Source organism: Athene noctua, chromosome Z, assembly GCF_965140245.1.
Source record: "Athene noctua chromosome Z, bAthNoc1.hap1.1, whole genome shotgun sequence".
NCBI lineage: Eukaryota > Metazoa > Chordata > Aves > Strigiformes > Strigidae > Athene > Athene noctua.
Window position 1 is genome coordinate 21,762,832 of NC_134077.1, and position 12,229 is coordinate 21,775,060.

Sequence of the window (12,229 nt, forward strand, 5' to 3'; positions counted from 1 at the left end):
AAAAGAGTCAGCCTCCTCTCTGCCATGCTTGTCTGGCTCTTCAAACACTTTTCACATGGTCACAGTGGAAATGGAAGTCTCCAGAAAAAGCAATTTTTAACATAATTCAGTGAAACATTTGTTAAATGCCAAGCGCTTCCCAGATTTTTTACACGGCTATGTGACTTTTTGATTCAGATGTGGGTTTTTAAAAATAGTTCTGAGTCAGCAGAGCAACATAAATTAGTCTACTGTCATTATGTGCTAACAAAGGTTGCCTTGCCCCTGCAAAAAGGTCAGAACCTATATGAAAATAAGAGAAAAGCAGCAGTGTGTATAAATAGAGGTGCTCAACACAAGACCAGTGATTACCTAACACAGCATAACACACTTATGAGTGCATATTAAATCTGTGGTCTGATTCACCTTTCATGTTCATGTTAAACAAGAATTTCTCAGTAAAACTCCAAAATGACCTACTGCAAGGGTACCACTTTGCAGTGTTTTATTTCCAAAATCGGCATTTTGTTGCCACTGCATGTAGAATGAAGGCCGGAGTGTGCTGGCCAGTAAGTGTGTTACTTGCTTTAAGATACTGTAGTGATATAATGGTTAACCGCAAAATCCTTGTTCATTTAAATGCTGAAGATTATTCCCACCTCTCTATTTACATGCATTGACATCTGTAGGTGTGCCTCAGGTGCATCTTTGTTTAAGATTTAGGAAACCAGGTGTGCACAGGAGAGAAAAAGAAGATCAAAAGCTGAGCTCTGAGGAAGTGCTGCCAAAGCCTGTACAAAACCAGAAAGGTACAGAAAGAGAGACCAATGCAGGTGGGTCTGATGTAATCAGAATCAGTTTGCTTGGTTTGGAGGGGAAGGAAGACTTGAGCAATAGTCAAGAATCACTGCAAGAAGGAATCCATGTACTTCTCACTCGTGTACGTATTCAGAGACTTCAGCTGCTCCAGCCTTGACAAAGGCATTTGTATCAAGTCTGTAGCTGTCCAGATAGGTGACCATACATCATAATTTCATAAAAGGCTGAAGCTATTGGCGGTCTGATATTGTCTCTCTGGTCAACCAGAAGCAACCACATTGGTATCACTTTTCAAAGGCCTGCCTTAGTGTATCAGCTGTCCTCTGGCATATAGCATAGGATCAGCTACCTGCACCAACCAGTTCCTTCCCCAAGACCACTTGAACCAAAGCATTACCTGTATATGTTTCACTGTGTCCTTCCTGACTCCAACAAGGCTTTCTAGGAACCCATGTTGTCACCATGCTGTTACTTACTCTAGAGTCCTCAAAGATCCCTCTCTTTTCCCCACAGAAATGCTCTATTAGAGGTAGGGAGTGTGTTGACCATGCTTTATATACATATATTATTTATACACATACTTTATATACAGATAAACCCTGCTCTAATCATGCACCACTAAGCAGCACCATGACAGCTGTACTGACTGATTCCTCACTCAGCATGGAAACACAGACATTTGCACATTGGAGAGACTTCAGGTGGTATTTCCTAGTCCTCAGTAGAATCCTTGTGCCCTTGCTCAAACACCCAGGGACTTCCCTGTCATACCAGCTCAGAGAAAACTTGTGCATATAAGTGAATTTCACTTTTGAAGATGATGATTAGTAAAAGAATGAATCATAATGCAGCTGGGAAGTCTGTCAGTCCTGCTCTGATGAGAAATTACCCTCCAGAGAAAGAAGTCTCTTCAGAAGAGGCAGTTTTTCCGAAAGAAAGATAAAGCACTTTGGCATAAAAGCGTAAAAGAAAAGCCTTCCAGCTACTTGAATATCATACTGGATTTTTTTTTTTTTTTTTTTTTTTTTTTTTGTCAAACACTGCTTTGAGTAACTAGGTGTGATTCGAAGAGCTGAAAAGGTCGGGTTACATGAGCTAATGACTCTGCAATCCTCGAAGTCTGTGGGTGGATAAGTAAATGAGGAGGGAGCTGGGGATTTTGGCTCTTCTCACTCAGTGGCTCTGAAGTTGAAATCACAAAGAATTTCTGTCTCTACTTTTGGTATCTATAGCATTTCCATCACCAGGACTGATCACCACCAGATCATGTTACTGGGTTTCACCAGTGGATTTACACGTTGGATTTCATTAATTAATTTACTGCCATCAGCTTCCTGAAAGCAAGCCTTAACCAGTTTTCCATGGCAGGCATTTAAAACTCTACATGTTTTTAATGAGGCTTGCATAGCCTCACATGAAAGAAAACATCCTTTAGGTATGTAACTGTTTCTACACGTGCCTCCTGAGGTCTCTATAGCAAGATTTTTACTTGAAATTTATTGAATTAGATTAGAATCAGGTGGCATTGCCATGCCTTGACACAATGTGATGCTGGTTGTGTTGGAGGTGATTCAGTAGAGGCAGTAAGTAAACACTGTAATACTCTCTAGTTCCTGTTGTTTCAATTAGGAGCCCAGATTTCCAAGGCACATTTATGATTCTAGTTATAAGACAGTTAGATGAAATTTGCACCTACATGGAGATCCAGGAAGAACAGTGCACCACTTATGTCCCACTTAGTAGTTTGTACTGATATGGGGGAAGAATCACACCCTTCTTTGATATCAATCAGAAGTGAAGCCACTGCGCACATGGTGGTTTACAGTGGTCCTGCCAGGACACAGCACCTATTCAGCCCTAATCACAGCCTCCTCAGAAACGTGGTAAAGATGCCAGCTTCAACTCTCAGTTCTGTTCCTGACATCCTAAATGTGATGGGTGGGTACAGGGTGCAGGCCAAGCTAAAGAACTCAAGCTTTTGCAAGGTATTGAGGAAAATGAACACATCCACATCAAGCCAAAATCTTATTGCTAATGTTAGTTCATGGCATCAAGCCATGCAGAGAGCAGGAACTTTTAGCTATGTGTTATCCTCATTGCTTTGCATCTTCCTCCTCCCACCAAAACTTTCAAGTGCTCTAAGAGTAAATTGTATATAAAACTTCTCCTGAGAAAATTTTTGCTTTCATAGCAGGATGTCCTTTAAGTGGCTGAATGAAAAGCCTGGGCTAAGATACAACACTGCTATGAGAAGTGATGTCTGAGGCTGTTGTGAAAAAAGGGTTTGCGGAGTTGGGCAATGGATGTCAGTCCAGAAGACTAATACCTTGGGAATAAATCTTTCCCCACAGCACGAGGGAGCTGGGTCTGGCCAGTACCAAGTGGCCTGGACATGAGCAACCCAGGGTTAAGCTCTGCCATGGCCAAACTGATGATCTTATATTGCAGAAAAATGGGGCAAGGAGGTATTGTAATTCTGCCTTGGACAGGCTGGCACAGCTCCTGCTGCTTTAATGGGCATTGCACACACTCATCTGAGAGCCCAGCATGACCTACTGCAGCCTAACAAAGCTATCCATGTTTGCCTTGCCCTGCTACTGCTCCTTCTATCCAGTGTTCGTATCATCAGATGTCACAGCAAGAAAGCAGAAAACCAAACACTACCTTATTTTACCTCCTCATAAAAACTCATCTCTTCATCCCTCCTTTCTTATCAAGCTACATATACCTGCCCAGAAGATACAGGTGAGAAAAGAGGGTGGGAGGTATCAGTCTTTTCTTCACATGGTTTGGCATTAGCATGTCACCAGTGTATCAGGGGACTCATTGGAGGCAGGAATAGCAGGTGACTCACAGGCAGTGTCTGTGCTTTTGTACATTCCTGGTTCAGGTAGCATATTCGCTCATCAGATTTGATGTGTCACACAAGTGAGATGGGGGATTTGTCAAGGCTGAATCTACCTAGGCTCGGCTGTTAGGGAGGGATCCTCACCACTAGCTTCACAAGCTGCTTCCCTTGCTTGTTGAGTTTTCTGCAAGGCATTCAGTACCTAGAGAGGTGTGCTTGCTGCCAGGGCTGGGTACAGAGCAGAGAGGCTTTGCATGGGGCAGTTCCCTGAAATGGTGGTGCCCTAAGGCTGCACCCATGACACCAAAGGGCAAATGTCACAGTGTGCATTGCCCCAGGAAGAGCACCTGTGTTGGCACAGCTGTGGCTCACTGCACACACATGCCCTCAAAGAGCTTGTGCAATGGTCCATGCTGCACAAGTCACATCGTAACACATGGACTCTGATCTAGGTCAGCAAACTTGCTCATTAGGCTATAGCAGCCTGGCACAGGCTGCAGGAAGAACCGTCTTGCAGTCATTGCTTTTCTATATCCCTGAAAGAATAGATCTTATTACTCACTTTTCTTCCCTCCCTCCTTCCCTCCCTCCCTCCCTCCCTCCCTCCCTCCCTCCCTCCCTCCCTCCCTCCCTCCCTCCCTCCCTCCCTCCCTCCCTCCCTCTTTTGCTTTTTCCTCCAGTTCGGGAGAAGGAATCCTTTCAAGGCACAGATGGGATTTCCCAAGGAATGTCTTGTTCTGTGTCAGGTGTTTTGTCGCAGATTGAGTCATGGCTGTCCTGGAGACTGGGTGACTGATCTCTGCCGGTTCATCAAGCTTCCTGCTCCTTTCAGCAGTGGAGAACAGCATGCTATTTTCATTCCAGTCTCTAATTAAATACTGGGAGGATATCCAGGACTAGCACTAAGGCACCCTGCCATAACTTGGCTACTGGCACATGTTTTCCAATGCTACAGGGGGAACCCAGGCTGCAGAGGAAATTCCTTTGATTGGGAGATCGCTCCATGAGATAGGGCAAAGCCCTGGGCTTCCTCCAGGAGCCAGAGGAAGCCAGCTTGCACAACAGCGCTCTTCTCTCTCTTTCACTTCTACAGTGCCTTGTAGGGCATCTCCCCTTGCAATGCAGACAGACTCCTGTTAGAGACTAGAGCCCTGCTTCCAGGACAGCCAGTGTCCTGGGCCTCTGTTTTCTGTGTGAAAGACTCCTGTGAAGTGGTCTCTGCAATTACTCAGTTGGCCTCATCTACATTTTATCTTGGTGCCCACATGAAATTACTTGCTCAAAACCAGTTCATGGATCATTTTGCAAGGCCTGAGGGTGCACCTGGATCTGACTTCCTGTAGACACCAACTTCCCCTACAGCACTTCCAAAGAAACCAGGTGACCTGCCTTACTGACCACATAACTGGCGCCAGCAGGGCCAGGCACAGCGCTCCCACCCAGACAGACCACAGTAAGGCATTCTGTCGTCATGAACACCTCCTCTCTTCCTAATACATGCCACTCAATGTGCATTATTTGAGCCAAAGGGGGTTGAAGTAAACAATGTTTTGAGCAGCAATGCTGGCTGTGAGTCCCAGGAGAGGTGTGGTAAACGGATGACAGTCACTTTATCACAGGTGCTGCAGCAAGCAGAAGGCTTGCACGGGGTCCCCACTGACATCCAATAAACCTATTGACCATTGCAGATGAACATAGGATTAACTAACTTTCATGTGTTGATTCATTTGGTAGTTTTTAAGATGGCCCTGTCAAATCTTACTGCCAATGACTTTGTCATGAACAAAAACCAGACATAAACAATGATAGAGTTCTGCAATTTTATTCTGTTTTTATCAGAGAGCCTACTCTGCTCTCTCTCTTTACTTAAACTGGAAAAAAAAAAAAAAAGTGAGAAAGAAAAAGATGAGACCGTATTTTACCACTCATGCTAGTCTGCGCAGCCAGCCTCTGTGACTCCCTAGGCAGCTCGCTTCTCCTATGGTGAACACACAAGCAACAGGACTGTGAGCCTGCTCCATTTGTCTCAACTGAGTGTTAAATTCAAAGTCTATTTTAATTATTACAATGCCATCACCTGTTTGATCCTTGAGACTTTCCTGACCACCCCAATATGGAGTGTATGCAATACTTTTAAAGTCCAGGCAGAGTTAGTTCTGTTACATGATTTCCCCATGGCTCCATTATTGTGAGCCATTTTAAGGAATGTCTGTGCTGTGTTCCTCACGTATAACACAGGAACATCTTAGCTTGTACAAGCACGTGTCTGTGTGTTTATAACTGCTTGTGTTTAGCTACTTAATGGTCTTAAATCTTGCTTCTAAGGCACATGCATTTTGCTGCTTGTGTCCAGAGCAAGTGGTGGCTCTGTGGTGGTACAATGCCCCCTGTCAGGCTGCTCAGTGCTTAGTGCAATTTGCATCCACGCTTGGGTCACATACTAACCCAAGATTAATAGAGAAAGGTAGAGAACCAGACCATAAAGGTACTCCCTTAATGCTCCTGATTCCTGCCTCCCCTGTTGCTTGGGAGTGGGCCACATGTCAACTCAAATGGCTTGGGAAAGGTGGTAGACCAGAGCATTAAGGTGCCCCCTTAGCCCACCTGCTTTCTGCCCCCTCCACTCCTACCATTTAGAACAATGACAAAGTCAGGGCACCAGAGCATTAAGGCACTCCCTTAGCCCACATGGTTTCTGCCCCCTTCTTTTACCAGTTAAAGAACAATAGGAACCATCAATTCCTCCTGACAGCCTAGTACGTCTGTACTTGGTTTGTGCACCGAAGGGGGTGATATCAGAACTCCAATATCTAGCAAGTTCTGGTCTTGTACAGCTGATAAAAAGTACCAGAATATTCCACCATGAGTTGGGCTGAAATGGAAAAGTACCTGATGAAAGACAATTATGTCACCCTATAAATAGCAATTCTAAGCAAGACCCTTTGAGCTCCCCTGGATCACAGAATCTTCCCTGAGCTGGGACACCTCTCAGGCTCAGCCTTCTCAAAGTTTGAAGATCATCTGCCCACAAAGCGATTGAAGGCCAGGGCGAACTATTCTTGACTCTCAGTTATCACTTGTTGAGAAATACTGAAGTATTGAATGTGTTCCAAATTCAAGAAGAGGGAAATTTTAACTATAGGCTAGATTCTTCTACCCACCTCTTTACTTGTCTATGTGCTTAATTACACAATTGCCTTTAAAATTGTGGATGTCTGTACATTTCACTGGATATCCAAATATTTCCATGCTGTCTGTGTGTGTTTTGAGCATTTACGTATGTACATATATATTTTTTTTGATTTAGAATACCGTGTAGTAAGTTAGTGTGAATCTTGTCATTCTCAAATCTGTAATCAAGTCATTATTTTAATCATAATACATTTTACTAAATCACTTTGTAAATCTTCAAATCGATTTAAATCATTACCATAAACCATTAAGTGCTGCTAAAATTTAACCTTTGATCTACCTCACACCATGAATAAATCTTAAATTATTGAATCATAACCATGTGAGACACTTTAATCCACAACAGGCTCATCCACCAGGTCTCTGCCCCTTTTCAGCAGAGCTGGAGGAATCAGATCAGCCACAGCAGTGCATAGTCCACTGCCGTAGCTTACATGGCTGGCAGAGGTGAGTTTAGTTAAAGCCTGCAGGCCTTGCATTGAAGCTGTCAATAAACATTCATATGTTCCTTCTTGTAGACACTTTTGCAAGGAATGTCCTCTCTTACAGATCAGCCCATCCAGGTGTTCAATCCTGATAACTGCTTGAATTGCTACAGGTAGACTCAATAGACTAATGAGCTGTGCAGGGTGGCGGTTTCCTGCTTAGTGCAACTACTCCACAAGAGAAGCATGTTCATCTACACACCCCACACAGAGCTTCCCCTTCTCAACAAGTAAAAAAGCGATGTGTATATATACGTATATATACATGTGTATATATATGTGTATATATACACTTTTTCACACCAAGCATAGATTATTTCATATGTCTTTCACTAATAGAGATATAATAAGCTTTCTTAAGGTACTAGTTTCAAAAGCTCAATAAGCAGTAGTGATTTCTGTACTGTAAAAGCTTTTTGTAAAGCCTTAACTCACAGACATGTACCAAAAACTCCTTGCTGAACTAAAACTTGTTAGCTGATGTCAAAACCAACCCATCACCTTGACATGGAAAACTGACCAAAGTAAACAGACATTAACTTCCCTCTGTATTCTTGATGGGAAAAAACGGAAAGTTGTAGATGGACTAAAATAGGATCCCTATCTGCCATGCCCATGGTTAAACTGTTTACCACTGCTCTTCGCCAGGGCCTGATTTAACTCTACACAAGCTGTCCCATATACATTTCTCCCAGGACTTTTTCCCTCCACATGCCAGGACCGTGACAGCAGAAGCTCCCTCCCTTGCCCTGTGAGCAAGCTGTGGTGCCTCTTTCTCAACAATTGCTGGACGTGGAGCTTTACCCCTACCCTAAGGGTGCTCCCAGCATCCTTCCATCCACCATTACCATCTGTCCTCAGATGGTCACTGGGAAAGAATTCCAGGATTATGCCCCCCCGAACTGCCCTGCCCCATCCATCAGCCCTCCCTGTGAGATGCTCAGGTGGAAGGTGGGGGCCAGGCAAACAGTGGAGCCAGGCACTTTTGCAGAGCAGGTCCTGGAGGTCACAGGGCACCAGGGACTAGGCAGTCCTTCGTCTTGCTGTAACCTGTTTCATGAACAAACTCAGGCTTTTTTAGCTGTTAATTAAGGCATCCTGGGAGGCCCTGTGCTTCCCTCCCCTCTAACAAGCACAGTTATGTTGCTGTGTGAGCCTTGCTGCAGATGTCAAGGTTGTGTTTTCTATTGCGTGCTTGTTTCCTTCTCCTGGGGAACCTTCACTCCATCTTGGATGGTGTGCTCACCTTTTCTCACCTACCACTGTTAGCTACAGCAAGAGGGACAGATTTTGTTTGCTTTTCTTACACATCCAGCCATCTTTTCCAGAGCTTTGGTGTAAGAGTGGCTGTGCAGATCTGCAGATGTGCTCTCCCCTTCAGCTGTGACAGAAGACAATGCATCCAAGCCTTGCTTCCCTGCTGTATTAATTATTAATGAAGCTGAACACTGGAGTAGTTCAGCTGAAGTAGCATAAAGGAGAAAGGAGTGATTCATACCAGCTCTCACTAATACTTTCAGAGTAATTCACTGGATTTCCAGTGACTCACAATTAAGTCTTCCTTCTCTCCCCTTTTTTTTAAATCAGGCACAAAACTCTACCCTGTTACAGGAAGCTTCAGTTTATCAGAGGCAGAGGCATATGTATATGATTCCACCATTCCACACACAAACCAGCCCCATGGCAATACCTGAAATGCAATATGGGATTTTGGATATGAAGCCTGTTTCAAAAGGCTTTTTTCACCTACTGATATATTTTTCACAATAATATGCTGCTCTATACTGAAATGAATGTGTAGAGACTAGCATGTGCCTAAGGCTGCATTTTGCATATGCCATGAACACACAAAATACCATCACAGCATCTGGTGACCCACTCAGCTGCTCCTCTGCAGTGTGCTAGCTGCACAGCAGCACCCCTGAAGCGAGGGTTCCACTGCCTGCTACTGGGTAACTACTGGGAGAGGAAGGGGAGTCACTGGGATTTTATCTCCCTGAATCCAGTGCAGCAGAGGAAAGCCTGGGTAACACCGTCAGGATACCTTTTGCTGAAAGGAGCCAAACCTTAACATTTCTTCCCCAGGAAAAAAAGCACTGTTAGTGCTGTCAGGGAGGGCTATGACTACAAGGAGAGCTGTGGGACTCCACAGAGAGGCAGCAAAAAATTGTCCAAACCTATCTTAAAATAAACCTTCAGGCCTTTAAGGTTTGTCTGGGGGCAAGCAAGAGTACAGGTAGCCCAAAACCTCATCCTGTTCGCCATACAGCCAGCGCTCATCCCTGCACAACATCGATGTTGCACTCGTTTGTGATTTTTACTGCTCACCAAGCGTGAAGCCCTGAGGATTTCACCAGCTCATCAACCTGCTAGAGAAACATCTTGCATCACAACCCACGCTTCCTCTCTCCCGGCAGCTTGTGCAAACAGCCCATCTGGAGCAGATGAACTCCAGCACTGCTGACACAGCTGTCCCATGGGACAACAGTCCTGGGACCTCGCCACCAATCCCTGGCTGTCAGAGCACTGGGACCGGCAACCCTCAGAGCAGGCGGCCTGAGGCTTGAAGACACCTGAGTCAGGCACGAGGGCTGAATGGGCTCTCCAACAACATATTTTAAAAGGGCATCCCTGTTAGTCTCTCTGGACAGCTGCAGGCCACTGAGAAGCACTGGCAGGTATCTATATTTATGCAGGTGGGGCTTGCGCAGGAAATTCTGGTGAGGAAAAAAGGAACAATGCTATGAAAGACTTGAATAAAGGATGAGTTTGGGGGTTGCTTTGACTACCTGATTGGGAAAAAAAAAAAAAAAACAAACCATGACCAGTTCAGTTACAAATCATGCTATTGAAGGCTTTTTTGGCTTATGGATAAATTGTTTGAATACTCATAGTGTTCATTAATACTGATTACTAGCTGGGAGACAGCCTGTGTCTTATGGCTCCCACAGGACAGCTCCAGGGGCCCTGCTGGGGACCCTGCCTGGCACCACATCTGCAGTGCTCTTCAGCATTGCAGAATGGAGGCTGCAGTTCACTGCAAACAGCATAGCACCCTATTCCTATTTTGGGAAGGAGGTTTTAAAGACCCTTTAAATTTACAGACCACTCAATCCAGTGCTGACTGGCTCCAAGCAAGGAGGCAGTGGGAGTATTGGTGCTGCAGGGCAACCCACAGGAGCTCAGCAGGTTTCGCTCCTGCCGAGGTTGCTGCCAGCACCAACTGGGAGACTTTTAGGGGTGCATTTCAGCCTCAGAGCAGTTGTGGTTTTCCAGGCGACCCATCCCTCTGATGAATTCAGAGGAGCTGGCACCCCCGGCTATGCACTGCATTTAGTAATGACCTGCTGCTCTGGCTGAGCCTAGGCAAGTCTGCTGTAGCACTGCAAGGAGCAAGAAGGCAACTGTGCAGGCCTGAACACCAGTATGTAACAGCCTCAGAACAAAGTGGGGTTTTTCGGCTGAGATTCATAGCTCTTTAATCCTTTCCAGAGCAGAAGAGTGTCTGTGGTTGAGACATTCCTTGAGTGAGTCTTTGTTCCTTGCTTTCCTTCCATGTCTCCCTCTCTTGTCCTCAGTCCCCCCAGCCACCCCACAGCTTTTCAGCACAAATGCCCAGGTGCCTACAGCACCAGGGGACTGCAGAGACCAGAGAGCACAGCAGGAGGCTGTATCTTTGCAAAGTGTCAAAACCCTGGGCCAGATGGCAATAATCTAATTTTAATAGTTTATACCCATTTTTCTCTAAATTTCCTTGAAACATTTCCCCCTTGCTTTTCCTCACTTGTGTGTTTCCTGAGGGTTTCTTACTCGACTTCAAGACAATTCCAGACAGACCATTTTTGATAGGTTTCAATGAAATCTCATTAGCTAATTGCACCTTAGCTTATATGAGTAATCTTCACCAAAACTGGAGGTGTTACATAGATAGTCTACATACTAGCTGACAGCTGCTGTATCCTAAGCATGCTCCTACATACAGACACTAACTTGTTTAATTAAATAGAGCATAGTGGAGGGCAGCACTCACTTCCCTGCACCTCTTCTCACTCCACATGCACCTTGCCCCTTCCCACAGGCATCTGCTGCAGGTGATGGGAGGCAGAGCCCCCCCAGGAAGGCATTGCCACTCCTTTCATATTTGGGATGCACCAGGAACGAGCATGTTTCTTTGGTGGACAGTACTTGCCAGGGAAATGATGCCTCCATCAAAGATCCTCTGGGATCCAGGAAATGGCTGGTAACTGTAAGGAGTGGAGTCCCCATCCTCCCTGCTGCCAGGAAACACATTCCATGCACCAATACCAGCTGCCTACATGGCTGTCTTCTAACATTTGAACCTGTAGCCAAATTTTACCACATTTAAGGGCCTAAATTTCTAATATTTTTATGAAAATACACAGCCAGCTGGAGGAAAAAACCCCCCATACATCTATCTACCCATGCAGAGGTAGGCTCAGTTGGGAGCTTACAACTTCAGAAAAACACCAGAGCAGGAGATAACTGGCCTCGTAAATTCTACGGCTCGCAGAAATGTGCAGTTGTCTTATGGTGAGTGTTTATCTCCCACTGAGAGGGAACCCCTGGGAGCATGTGAGGTGGGATGCTTTCACACCATGCATCATCACACAGCCCAGCTCAGTGCTTTGGTATATCTCTGGACAATCTGCAAAACTTTCCTCTCCCACTGGCCAGGAAGAATATCTTCCAGCACAGTGCTCCCTCCCGCAGGGATTTTGGCATGATGTCACCTGGAGAGCAAGAAGCTGAGGGAAGGGGCCAGGCTGTCCTTCAGTTGTTGGTTGTGAGAGTGTCTAAGCACTGAGTACATGAGGGAGACTTTGCAGCTCCTGAATAAGAGATGTAACTGCCTTCCTCCTTAGGGATGTGAGGAAGAGCAGTGCAT